Genomic DNA, 13120 nt, shown 5'->3' with positions numbered 1-13120 from the left:
GGATTGGAATCCTTTTTTAATTTAATAAGATGTACATACTTTCTAAGACACCCTAATTTTTTCTCAAAAACTTTAGGAAACGTACTTATCCAGACACTGTTATCAGAGATGGATGCAACGGTGGGTAGGTCTCTCAAACACACCGAAGGAGATTCATTGGGATCTAAAAAGATACCAAGATCACGTTGGCGTGACCCACTGATCAAAGAGTCCCCTTTCATTGAGACATAAATCTTCGCTGCCGTGAACCTCCCTTTAAAGTCGATTGTTCCCATAAAATATCCTAATAGGTTTATGATTTGACCACCATAACCCCTAGGAGTAATATCTGGTTTAAATAATTTCACTTTGGTGGTTAGACATTTTTCATAAAATGTTTTTGGAACTAGAGTGATCTTGGCTCCAGAATCAAACAACATATCTACTTGATTGTCATTAACTAACACCCTTTCTATAGGTCCATCAGCCTGACTGCAAATTTGAGACACAATCAGATCACCATCATCTTGCTCATAAATGTCTATTTCACATTTTTTGTATTTTTGCTAGACCTGCAGCACTTAGAAAGATGACTCTTTTTTTTTACAGATGGAACAGATGGTTTTCCATCCAGGACAGTCTTTGAAATTAGCTACATGTCCTGCATTCCTGCAACGAAAGCACTTTACTGAAAACTTAGAATTCCAGTTTGAGTGTATGACCTTAAAGGAACCTGCACCAGTTTGTAAAGATGACTTAACCAGTTTGTCGGAATTTTCAGAAGGCTTTGTTTTAATCTCCTTGACATCAGTGTTAGCACTTTTGTCAGTGTCCGAAGCTTTCTTTATGGCTGCAGAACATGCTTTAGAGTGTTCGTGCATTTTCAACGTGGTGATAACTTCTTCTAAAGGCGGGTTATCTTTCTGCCAAAGAGCATCTTTCGCCTTTTCTATCGAAGAACCCAACATGAGTTGATCTCTAAGTCGTTCATCCAAACTACCAGCAAATGAGCAAGTGGAAGCAAGTTTGCGCAAAGACGTAACATACTGCTCCACTGATTCATCATGCCTTTGAACTCTTTTGCCAAAATGATACCTTTCTAGAATCATGCTCATTTTAGGTAAATAAGGTAAATCCATTTTCTTAATACAAATTTCATACTCATTGAGGGAGTCCCCATCAGGTAGGTCTGGAAGATGTTCAGAAACCTCTTGGCCCTCTGACCCAAGGCAATGTAAGAACAGAGCTGACTTTCTTTCCGCACTCAGGGATGTTCCACAAACCCTAGCGTAATTAGCAAAAACCTTTTTCCATTTTATCCATGGAATGGTGGGATCACCTGGAGCGGATAGAAAGAAAGGAGGAGCAGTGACGTTCTGCATAACCGCAAGGAGAGGAGTGAGGAGTAGAGAAAATATGATAAAGTATAGAATGAGTAATGTTTCCAACAATTCCCTACTTTTCTATAAAACACAAATGTACTTCAAACTTTTCACACAGTAACCAACTTCCAAATAAGCTACATTAAAAGTCATGCAGAATAGCAATGCAAATAAACCAACAGTAATCTGTGGAATTAATTCGTCAAAAGTCAACCAAGCTGTGCAGATCAGCGCTAGGATGGAGGAAGAAAGCACTTCACACAGGTATAACTGGTGATGATCTGCGGGTAAAGAAAGAAAGCAAGCTGTGCAGATCAGCGCTGACGATAAAGAAACACTCCCACCGTGCTTTATATACAATGTCCGCGAAACCTTCACGAAGATGAATCACCAAGATTGCTAGGAAACGATCTGCAGTGAAAGACAACCAAGCTGTGCAGATCAGCGTTGCCAAAAACGGATAAAGTTAGACGCTTGAAAATGACGCTGAGGCAGTGCGTAGAGCGTCGTGAATGTGGACACTTCGTTGGTTGCCACGCAACAGAATGCAACAAAGGCGAAGAGAAGCACTGGGCCAACGCAGGACGGGTTGCTAGGCAACAATACGAAGGGCTACGGAGACTGCGCGTTTACACGCCAAAAAGAAACAAAAAAACAACTTTACTTGTGCTTTGAAGATTGCACGTCAGCAGTCGGGACAGCCAGGCCCCAACAAGGCATCGGAAGAACAGCGGCGGTTAGCTGTGCTACACAGACGCTTTCAGGCAGTCGTCAGTGCACCAGAAGCAGAGCGGCGGTGATGCAGGCTCCAACAGGGCATCAGAAGAACAGCGGCAGTCAGCTGAGCCACACAGACGCTTCTACACGGTAGAGGAAGAAGCGTGGACCTTGTTCCTTAGCTTGAAAACCGAAACAGAGGCACAGGAAGGCACAGTTCGTGACAGGTGAAGGCGGCCTGAGGTCCGAGGAAGACGTGATACCAATAAAGATCGGTGAGTTGGGGTCTCTTGGTAATCCCACCCTCGTCACCAAAATGAAGTGTAGGGCATGCAGGAATAAGATGACAAGGCAGTAGATTGACTTGAAAGTACTGCAGCTGCACACCGTGGTATTAGTATTCATTAAACTCTCCATTGATGTCAACCTGTTATCAATTTGTGTTAGCATTTGTTTTAATGGATCAAGCAGAGTCCCTACAGTAGATTCAAGTTTTTGCCAGAATTCCTCCTGCCCATTGTCGGCCTGTAGACCTAGGCCTGAACTTTCTTGAACACGCTTGGTTGAGACCTGCTCCTGATGTGACATCTTTCCCACTGGCTTACTCTTACAAGCCTGACCTTTTGCAGTTTGTCTCTGTGAAGTGTAGGGCATGCAGGAATAAGATGACAAGGCAGTAGATTGACTTGAAGGTTCTTTTATTGTAGTACGAAGACAAGAGACCCCATCCTTCAACTCTCAGGAGCAACTGACAAATCGTTCAAGGAGCAACATTCTGACCCCAGTACATTCCACACCAGAACACAATAACCCTGCATGACATAGCAAAGTGACATATAAACAATCTAGAATACTACACTCTGTTTATTTATACCCTGCCCCTTTCTCTTTTTAGATGGAGGGGTAAGTCTATCACAAGCGATGGATTTTGCCTTTTGGCCTCTGGTGGTCACATTAGGCCTGGGCCTTTTGTTACTGATCTCTGGATTCTCTGTTGAAACAGCATCCTCTGTATCGGCCGTGATCAACTGGGGCGCTGTGGTTATACATGAATCACTATTATGCGGACTATTTACTGCTGGGGTAATTACTACAGGGCAGGCTAAGGGATTTTGTGGTTCCAGCGAGAGTCTGCGCTCAGTAAGCTGTATTTCATGGATTAGCGCTGACTCTGCCCTCATTAAGAACGCATCTAAGGTTCCCACTACCCCCCGCCCAGTAAGGGACTTTCGCCTACTCATTATTGATTATAAACCCTCCACAATAGCTTACTCGTAGCTCTATTCAAATAATTACCACCCGTACCACGTCACATAAAACCCCGCCCGACCTCCTCAAGTCCTGGTCTCAAACAAGTTCGAACTGTTGAGTTCCTGCCTCGGTATATATGACCCCAATTTGAGGATTAGTCACTCAAAACAGTACCTTGTTTCCCAGAATGTGGATTATGTAGAATACGGTCCAACAATCCAGCAAATAGTAAAACACAAGGGGGGTGGCCCAGCCTGGCCTCCTTCGGCCCCTGATGAGAACATACCGGCACGCCCTTGGCCCGGGCGCCGCACACGCGCGTCCCGCGCTGCAGGTGTGCTGCAGTGCTTTAGAGGCTGCAGGCGGCGCTGTGATGACGCTCCTGTCCGGCGCCAGCCATGGAGTTACTGGGAAAGTGAGTTCTTAGCCATTCCTCTCACGGCGTAGAAGGTACTGGCGAGCCGTTCCCCTCACGGTGAATGGAAAGCTCCTTGGTGCGCGAACCCTAGAATTTATGTAATTGCGGGCCCTCCCGGAGCATGTGGATGTCGTTTGCTTTTATTTCTCCGCACCTTGGACATCTTTTCACCACTTTCTTATTTATCTTTGTTAGCTTTTCTGGGGTCCAGTATGCCCTGTGTAGTGCTAAAAGATGTTTTTTCCTAAGAGGTGCAGATTGTGTAACATACCATAATGTAATCATAGATAATTGCCATAAGTGTTGGAGATCCCGCGTTGGTAAGTCCTTCTCCCAGAGCTCTATTGGTAGTGCGAAGTCTTCCGCCCCTGCTTGGATCAGAAGCCAGTACCACTTGGATACTTCCTTCCTCTGTGGGTCACTTTGTAACTCTTCCTCTGCGGCCATCTTTTCTTCATGGCCCTTCTCCAGGCTTTTTATCCAACTTGTCTGTTGGTAGTGCTTAAACCTTGACAGTTTCCCATCCTTGCTTTGTTCCAGAGAGTCCCAACTAACCAGTGATCCTGTTTGTATAAGCTGACCCCATTTTGTTATGTCCGCTTGTTTTACGGGGGTTGCTAATGTGTCTTTCAAGCATTCTGGTAAGCCTGGGGTATCCCAGATTGGTGCAAAGGTACTACAGTAAGGTATTTGTAGTACTCTTCTGATGTGATACCAGAGAGTACAAGCGGCGCGTAGGACGTCAACTTAATTTTTTTAAAGTACTCTGAAATTTTCGAATTGGAAGGCTCTGAAATAAAACAAAAGGTCTGGAGTAGCGATACCTCCTTGTTCCTTTTTCCTATGCAGTTTCTTCCATGCTATTTGTACGCCTTTTGAGGCCCAGATAAAACTGTTCAATTCGCTTTGTATTCTCTTGAACCATTGTATCTTAAATTCAAGTGGGATAGTATTACAGATAAAGGTAAACTTAGGTAAAATCATAATTTTTATGGCGTTGGATCGTCCCAAGAAAGACAATGGTAATCCACTCCTAGTCTCTTTCACTGTCATGTCAAAATTTGTTTGTGTGATTTCATCATTGTTCTGTAGTATCTCTATGCCTGGATACGTAATCCTGCTTTTTGCTAAGGAGTGTGGGAGTGCGGAGTTCAACTCCCTGCGATGTCCTTATGGAGTTGGCTGATGGCTCGATATACAAGATAAATAAAGGTGGGGAGAGCGGGCATCCTTGATGAGTAGCTGTTTCAATCCTAATGTCTTTGGTTAGGTTTCCGTTTACTAGTATTTTTGCCACTGGAGAATCATAGATATTCATAATTGCCTTCGGAAATGTATCTCCTAACTCATATTTGCTTATTACGTTACAGAGAAAAAAAAACAATTTACTCGGTCAAAGGCCTTAGCGGTGTCAAACGTAAGAATTGTAAGTGGAATATTTTCTTGCGTGGCTATGTCGATTGTTTCTGTCAATTCATGCATTGGGTCATGTAGTTGTCTACCCTTAATCAATCCTTTCTGGTCACTGTGGACCAGCTGATTTGACACCTGCCCTAGTCTTGTTGCTAAAATCTGTGAGTACATTTTATAATCATTATTCAAAAGAGAAATGGGTCTGTACGATTCACATTTCAAAGGGTCCTTCCCTGGTTTCAAAAGTATATTAATAGTAGCGTCATTCCAAGGATTAGGTCATTTTAACCCATTAAAGAAGATCTCGTTTAGCAGAGTCACTAATATGGGGGTAGATGTACAATTCATTCGGTGGGGCCTTCCCTTTTCTTAGCTTCGTCAGAACACTGGTTACTTCTTCAAGTGTTATTTCTGCGTTGAGTATTTCCCTGTTTTCTTCTTCTAGGCTAGGGACAGCTAGTTTACTCAGGTAGAAATCTACCTGATCCTCGGATGTCTTCAGGTCTTTTGCATATAAAGACTGAAAGAAATCAGTGAAGGCATTCTTCAATCCCCTCCTAGTCTACTTCATTTTCAGCCTGATTTTTTGTCTGTATTGCTGCTATTCTATTTCTATTCTGTTTGGTCTTAAGCTTCAAAGTGAGCAATTTGCCACTGCCTTCTCCATATTCATAGTTTGATAACTCGCTAGCTTCCCATTTTTTCCTGATTTTAGTATCTAGTATGTTGGTTAACTCGATTTTTTTGTTCTGTATTTCTTTTTCGAACCTTTCTTGGTCTTGATTAGACTAAGCAACCTCTAATTTCCCATTCTGTTCTAGGATTTTGGATTCCAATTGGCTAATTCTAATTCGTGTGACTTTGTTCCTAAATATGGATAGGTTGATTAAAGCCCCCCTGATTACCGCTTTGTAAGCGTCCCAGACTATCTGAATTGGTGTTTCCTTACTGCTATTACACCTAAAATATTCCTCCATTATCACTTTTAGCTTATCTACAATCTGCTGGTCTAAAAGAAGGGTGCGATCTAAAGTCCATCTGGATGTTGCCTGGTGTCTCCTGGGTTATTATTATCAAGGTGACAGGGGAGTGGTTTGACAGGTGGGCTGGAATGTGATCTATGTTGACTACGCTATTGTTTATGGTCTTATCTATCCGAAAAAAATTATTCTAGACGCGTGGCCATATATTTGTTTTTATAGGTAAACCTATTACTTGGTTTACCTTTACTATTCCACACATCCACAATCCCCAGGTCTTGTGTGTGCCTTTTTAACCACGCCCTCATTTTTGGTAGGTTCAAGCCTTTACCCGGAGGGGATCTATCTTGTTTAGGATCTATTAGTATGTTAAAATCTTACCCCCCAGTATGGTTGGAGCTGACACTTCTATTAGTTGAGAGTAAAGTGCCTGGAGGGGAGCAGGATCATCTGAGTTTGGGCCATAATATCCCACAATTGTGGATAAATTCTTCTCTATTTTTATTTTGTCTATTGCCCACCTTCCCCATAGGTCAGTTAACTCTTCCACAATTGTCACCTTGCAGATTTTCGAAATATAATTGCCACGCCTTTAATGCAACAAGCCTGGTTCGTACAAACATAGCAATCTACCCACTGTTGATGCTTCATGATTCTATCCCATTCTTGTTTCAGAAGGTGTGTCTCTTGCAAAATTATAACTTCACTAGTCATCATTTTTAAATATTCCAAGATTTCCTCCCTTCTCTTCTTTACTCTGAAGCCATTCACGTTCCACGACATGATATTCAATTTATTATTTGCCATTTTTTTCCTTTACCATTGCAATGAAGATCACGTTGCTTCCCTAGTTCGAGAGTTAGGACCTTGTCTTTCTGTGTATATTGGATAATGGACACAATTTTATTTTTTTTGTTTCTTTTCCCATATGCTCCCACACTGCGTGTTCGTACTTATGCTGCGTGCACCCCCTCCCACCCTGGAGAACCCTCCCTGCAGATCGGGTTTGCCCTCTTTGAGAGCCACCCACTCCAGGCCGAGATCTTTTTGTATTTCCTATTTCCCCTGAAATCTCATTTATTTTCTGTGTTGATATAAACTGATCTATACGTTTTATAACCTCCTTAGGTTCTCGAATATTACACATTTGATTCCTCCACATGATTTTCAGTAAGGCAGGGAATCTCATCTGGACTTGTTGCACCCAGAGACCTGAGTTCTTGGATGTGGTTCCCAAGTTCCCATTGCCTATCCTGTGTAGCGCTTGATACATCTGAACGGATTCTAAACTTGTATTCTCCTTTAGTGAAGGCACCGGCTTTCAGAGCTACACTCTGAATCTTCTCTTTGATTGTCTAGGTTTTAAAATTGACTAGGATTCTCCGCGGGTTTCTTCTTGGCTTCCCTAGTTTGAAGAGATCTCTGTGAGTTCTTTGAATGTCCTCTTCTAGTGTCTTAACCTCCATCCCAGGGATGAAGTCTTTCAGAAGATTAATCACAAAGTTCTTTAAATTTTTCCTTCTTCCCCTTCTGGAATATTTAGGATTCTGAGATTGCTGCGTCTTGCGTTATTCTCTAATGACTCAATTTTATCTTTAAGCTCCCATTCATTTACTCTCAAGATGAGGATCTCCCCTTGATTTTCCCTTGTGTCTCTTCCAAGTTTTTCTACTGTTGCTTCTACCACTTGCACACGATCTATTAGGGAGTTCACTTTTAATTCAAGAGCCTCGCAAGTTGCTTGAATCTTCCTGTTTTTTTCTGATTTTGGAAAATTTGCTCTCATTTCAACAATTAGAGTTCCCATTAGTTTTCCCACCTCTGACTGTGAAGTTTGATCTAGAGATTGATTTGCCCCGACCTCTATGCTCTCATCTGTCTCTGGGCCTTCCTTTGACCCCCCTCCCTGAGGTCGACATTTCTGCCTCTGTCTCTTCCATCGCTAAGGGTTGGAATCTATCACTAATGATAATCTCCCCACTCTTGGGGGATAGGGCTTCTCCTTGCGGTTTTGAGGCATTGCTACGCTTATTTACTTCCTCCATTCTTGACTCTCCGAGGGGTATATTGTGAGGTAACTGTTTGTTTTGAATCTTACAATATGAGTGTAGAGAATGGAGTAATTTCAATTTTCCCTCTTTTTATGCTTTGACCCGCTTTGGGGAGTAAAGAGGTGGTGCTCCTCCCCCGATTTTGGTTTATCCTCTGCTTGTCCTCTGTGGTGCTCTTTTTGGTACTGTTTTTGAGAATTGTAGGTGTTATGACCAGATTACTGCCAATGCTGGAGCTTTCTATATCAAAATGCCTACTTCTAAGGCAGTAGCTGGTACCGTAAACCCTTGGCTCTCCCTTACTTGAATCTACAGACAGTTTTAGTCCATTCCTCCCTTTCTACAAAGTATTTTCCGGTGTTGTGCTGTCTGTGGGGTCTCTGGGGGCCTTTCTGCTTGTCTCACCCCTCCCCCTGCCTCTTACCGGTGTCATGCATAGTCTTCCGCTCTCCTTCTCGCCTCCGTTTGTGCTGCCCTTCAGCCTGCTTCCAGAACAGCCTGCCAATCCCCTAAATTTGATTCTGGCCACCGCCTTCTGAGACGAGAGCAGCACCTCAGCTGCCTCCGCCCATACTTTGTGTCCGTGCACGCGCACCCCCGTGGTCTGCCCCGGCCCCAGAGACTTGTTTCCTGCCGAACCATGAGTAGATGGTGTTCTCCGTGGTAAATCCCTGCAGACGGGGCGAGCGGAGTCTCCTTGCGTTAGCAGTTCCTTTTTGGATTCCTCTACAGGTCTTTGAAGTTCAATAACTTGTAAATAGAGCTGTGTTGGGAAAAAGTTATACTCGTTTATCAGCTTTGCATGATTTTGCTCGGAGCAGGTGGGTGCTGCCGACCAGACTCGTCAGCCGGCCACCATGTTCGCCCCCATCTCTAGACACCCTGGGGAGCCCCTGGAAGCACAGAGAAATGTTGTTCACTCTTAATGTACTAACAGGACTTGACCTAGACTAGCATTCCCCACACAGCAATTTGATGTACATAAAAAATACCCATTGAAATTAATAGACTTTCGATAAATGTATGAAACATAGATGACATACTTAGACCATGTAGCACCCACCAGTGTCCCTGAACAATTAGATGACATATCTTGGACACAACAAGCACAATCCACTCCTGACAGTATCGTGACAACTCCTAATCCCTATGGAGCTAGGTCACATGTGTGTCACCTAGCTGATATGACTATCACAGACTTTGGCAAAATGCTGTCTCAAAAAGAAGTCTTTTGGATAAAGAAGTTCAATACCATGATGCCTCTGGGTCTTAATGATAAATTGGACTTAAGTTGCTTCCTATAATGGACCTCCTAACAGAATCTCATTCCTTTCACAATCGCACTTCACCACTTCTCACATTCCCTAATTTTTAGTTGTTCTGTTACACTTTTGTTTACCCTAATATAGCCAACTTGTCATATACTGTTTCTCTATTACATTATTAGGGCTGTTTAATTGGCTTGCATTATAATCAATGTTATTATGTTTTTCTTATTTTTCTTCATGTATAGATTCCCATGTTGGACTGTATAGAAAATTGTTATGATTCCATATCGATTATAATAGTGGTATTATCTGTCATGTCAAATGCATTTATTTGTAGTTATATTACATGCCATGTGCCTTCAGAATTAGGATGTACTTCATTCCATACTTAATGTTCAACGCACTGTAGTTGTAGTGCTTTCCGGGCATATCTTCTTGTTTAGGTATCATATTAATCATCACTTGTTTTTTTGGTTCTGTTCTACCGGGTAGGCTTTAGAGGAATTATTTTTTAATATATATTTTTTTGTTGCCCAACTTTCAGTTGTTTCCGAGAATTGGGTCGTTTTACTTCTCTACAAGATTTCATTACCAGGCAATCTTGCTCTGAATGCCTTTTATCAGGCCGTTTTTTTAGTTATTTCTCCATTTGTGAACATCAGTGTACACCAGATTAAGATGGTCGCTACACTCGTGTTCTTTTATTCAGGCTTCCTCCATTCGGGCGTAGCAATGATCAGGTGATCGGACCTAGGCTAGCGCGGGAACTGCTGTTCTCATTAAAATGGGAGACGGCTTTCAGCGTTTTCAGAGACTTTGATTAATTCTTTGGACACATACGAACCGCAGTACATTCTCTTTCTTTGGTAAACACGTCACTAGCACCGGCTTGCTAGTTGTTCTGACATTGTGTCTGTTTAGTTGACTTACTATTTTGGTTTTTCTGTTTGTCATTATCAGGCTCCGTCTTCTACAGTGGACTCAGCCAGGTAATTTTGGGTTTAACACCGTTTAGGCACGCTGTTGCACTTCCTTTTATCTGTGTTTATGCTGGGTCCAATGGCAAGCATCTATAACCGGTACTTTCGTGGTACTATCAGGGTCATTACATTTCCTTCTATTTTGTTACCTTCCGGAACGTGTTTACGTGTGGCAGTAAGTACTTGTATCACCGCTTACATTGTACCACTATGTGTTATTTCAGGACTTTATTTTTGTGAAGACCATCCAGGGCATGTGCAATTTTCATTCACTCCAATATCTCGGGCACGAAAGTCACCTTTGTGATTTTTTTTTCTTGCAACATTAGGGACAGTACCTATAACCTTGTTTAGACTATCACTAATAGTAATAATTCTTTAGCTTCCATTTCTACGTAGACGCATTGGCTATCATTTTGTGCACAGCATGGTATAATCCGCTGCTCCCTATCTTTGATCTTGTTTATTCTCCCGGCTGGGAGTCTCTAATCATATGGTAGCGTATAATTTATTGTGTTTTATTTCGTGGCGATAACCTTGAGGTTATTTCTCGTTTATTTCGCAGTGGCCCCAGAAGAAGGGACGGTCGGTCCCAAAATGCATAGGGCAGCACACATCTGAGTCTCAAGATTATTGTACTTCAACCAATGAAAATGAATTATGTACAAAACCAAGTTGATTGTATTATGTAATGCAACTGTAATTGTTGTTGTTTATGTTTTCAATTTATGTGTACCACAAAACAATGAAAACATTGTGGCAAACATTTTTTGTTTGGATGGTTCCTTTGAATGTACTTTAACAAATCTTGTGAACTACTTGGTCAAATTGTTTAAACAGTTAAAAATGTCTTTTTGTAGTGCACACAGTTTTTTCAAGCAATTTTCTTGCTTGATTCACACATACAATACAAACTGTCTGCCATCTTAGTTACAATGTTAGGCGTGTCATATCCTTTCCCAGAATCATCATATGCCTGAAACGCCAACGTTTAGAACTAGTGCCTATATGTGAAATGCACTAGTAAGTTGCTCATTTGTGTGGAAAAGGTAGACACATACTCATGATACACATCCCTATGACTACACACAAACAATCCCTTGTCAAACTAGAATACACTATAGGTGTCATCGAAGGAACAACATAAAGCTTGTCACAATGCAGAAAACAAGTAAAATAAACCAGAAAACCACAAGGCAGAAGTACTACGCATTGTGTCTTGGTTACAGTTAGCTTGTTACATCAATGAGGACATTGTTCCTTGTTGGAGGTGAAACAGGATTAGTGAACACCTACTCAACGGGGAAAGAAGAGGGAAAGGTAGAAAGAGAGAGAAAGTGTAGAGGGGAGGAAGAGGTGAGGGGGAGAGGTGAAGGTGAAAAGAGGCAAAGAGAACTATCCCCAGTATCAAGGATCCAATCCCGAAGGGGAGGACTCAGTGTAGCCTCTAGTTTGCCCTCACACACCCCGAAGGATGTCTTGCTTCATCATCGGGCTTTTTATTGCTCCTCGTCAGGCCGGCGCTGCAATGCCCGACGGGCCCCCGAAGGGTCTCTTTAGCGGAGGTCTTTTAAAGAGAAAAGCTGATAGGTGAATGCGAGTGTGTGAGATAAAACGGGGGTAGGGAGAAAAGGATCCAAGGAACAAATGGTTACGTGCGTGCAAAGTGTGTGGATAAAATTACCTAGGGGTGTCCAAAAATGCTATTTTAATGTTACGGAGCCCCTGGTAAAGTAAAAAGACCAGAAGGTCAGGGAGTCACTAGTGGGCGTAAAGTGCTTATGTGACTCAGAAAAAGGTCGACATGTTTCACGCCTGCTTTGCCTGTAAAGGTCAGTGGCGTTTCTTCAGGACCTAGCTATGTGAAAGGATGTGCACGGTATGGATGGGGGTTCCAAGGATTGGAAGGGTAACCCGCGTGAGTGAAAGGTAGTGTTTGGTACAATACTGCGAGGTGCAATGACCTAGTAAGCAGTGAGTCTAAAAGTGATCTCTTCAGAGCGTACCAAAACTTGTGTTACCTAAAAGGGGATAAAAACGGGGTGGGAAAGGGGGGGGGGGGGAAAGAGAGTAAGGGAAGGGACAACAAACACAAACACAAACGGAGGTTTAAGGTGATACTGATATGAATAATAATAACAGTATTTCAGGTGTAGCGCGGCAAAAACTGTCCGTGCCCCTGATTGTCATCCCAATAGTGTTTTTGCAGTCAGACATCTGGTAGCTCAAAGGAAAGGGGAAACATATCAGAGTGCCTCAACAGCCACATGACATCCATAACAGGCGCAACAACAAAGAAGTAGAAACAGCCTCAGGGATCGAGGAAAGAATTCAAGTGGTCACAAGGCAACCTCGAGTCACACGATCACATGATACGTTTAGTCAGACATGGGCAATAATACTGACATAGAGACACTCACATGATGGTAGTCGACTGTAAGCAGAAGCGATGTGCAGGCCCGGATATGTTGGCAAAATTTAACAGTGACTCAAGATACTGCTCCAGTCACACGTGTAAGCTAAGTCACCCCCAGAGGGGTGAACCAAACATGGGTGAGAGACATATCAAAGGAGACACACGTTACACACAGACACACATACCATGTTGCTTACCCTCGTATGTATGAATGAGGGCTTCCTAGGCTTGGCCGTTGGCTGTCCGCGCCCTATTTGCTAAAAAT

Source organism: Triturus cristatus, chromosome 10 (assembly GCF_964204655.1).
Source record: "Triturus cristatus chromosome 10, aTriCri1.1, whole genome shotgun sequence".
NCBI classification, from domain to species: Eukaryota; Metazoa; Chordata; class Amphibia; order Caudata; family Salamandridae; genus Triturus; species Triturus cristatus.
The sequence above is the reverse complement of the archived record's forward strand: the minus strand, read 5'-3'. Positions refer to the sequence as shown.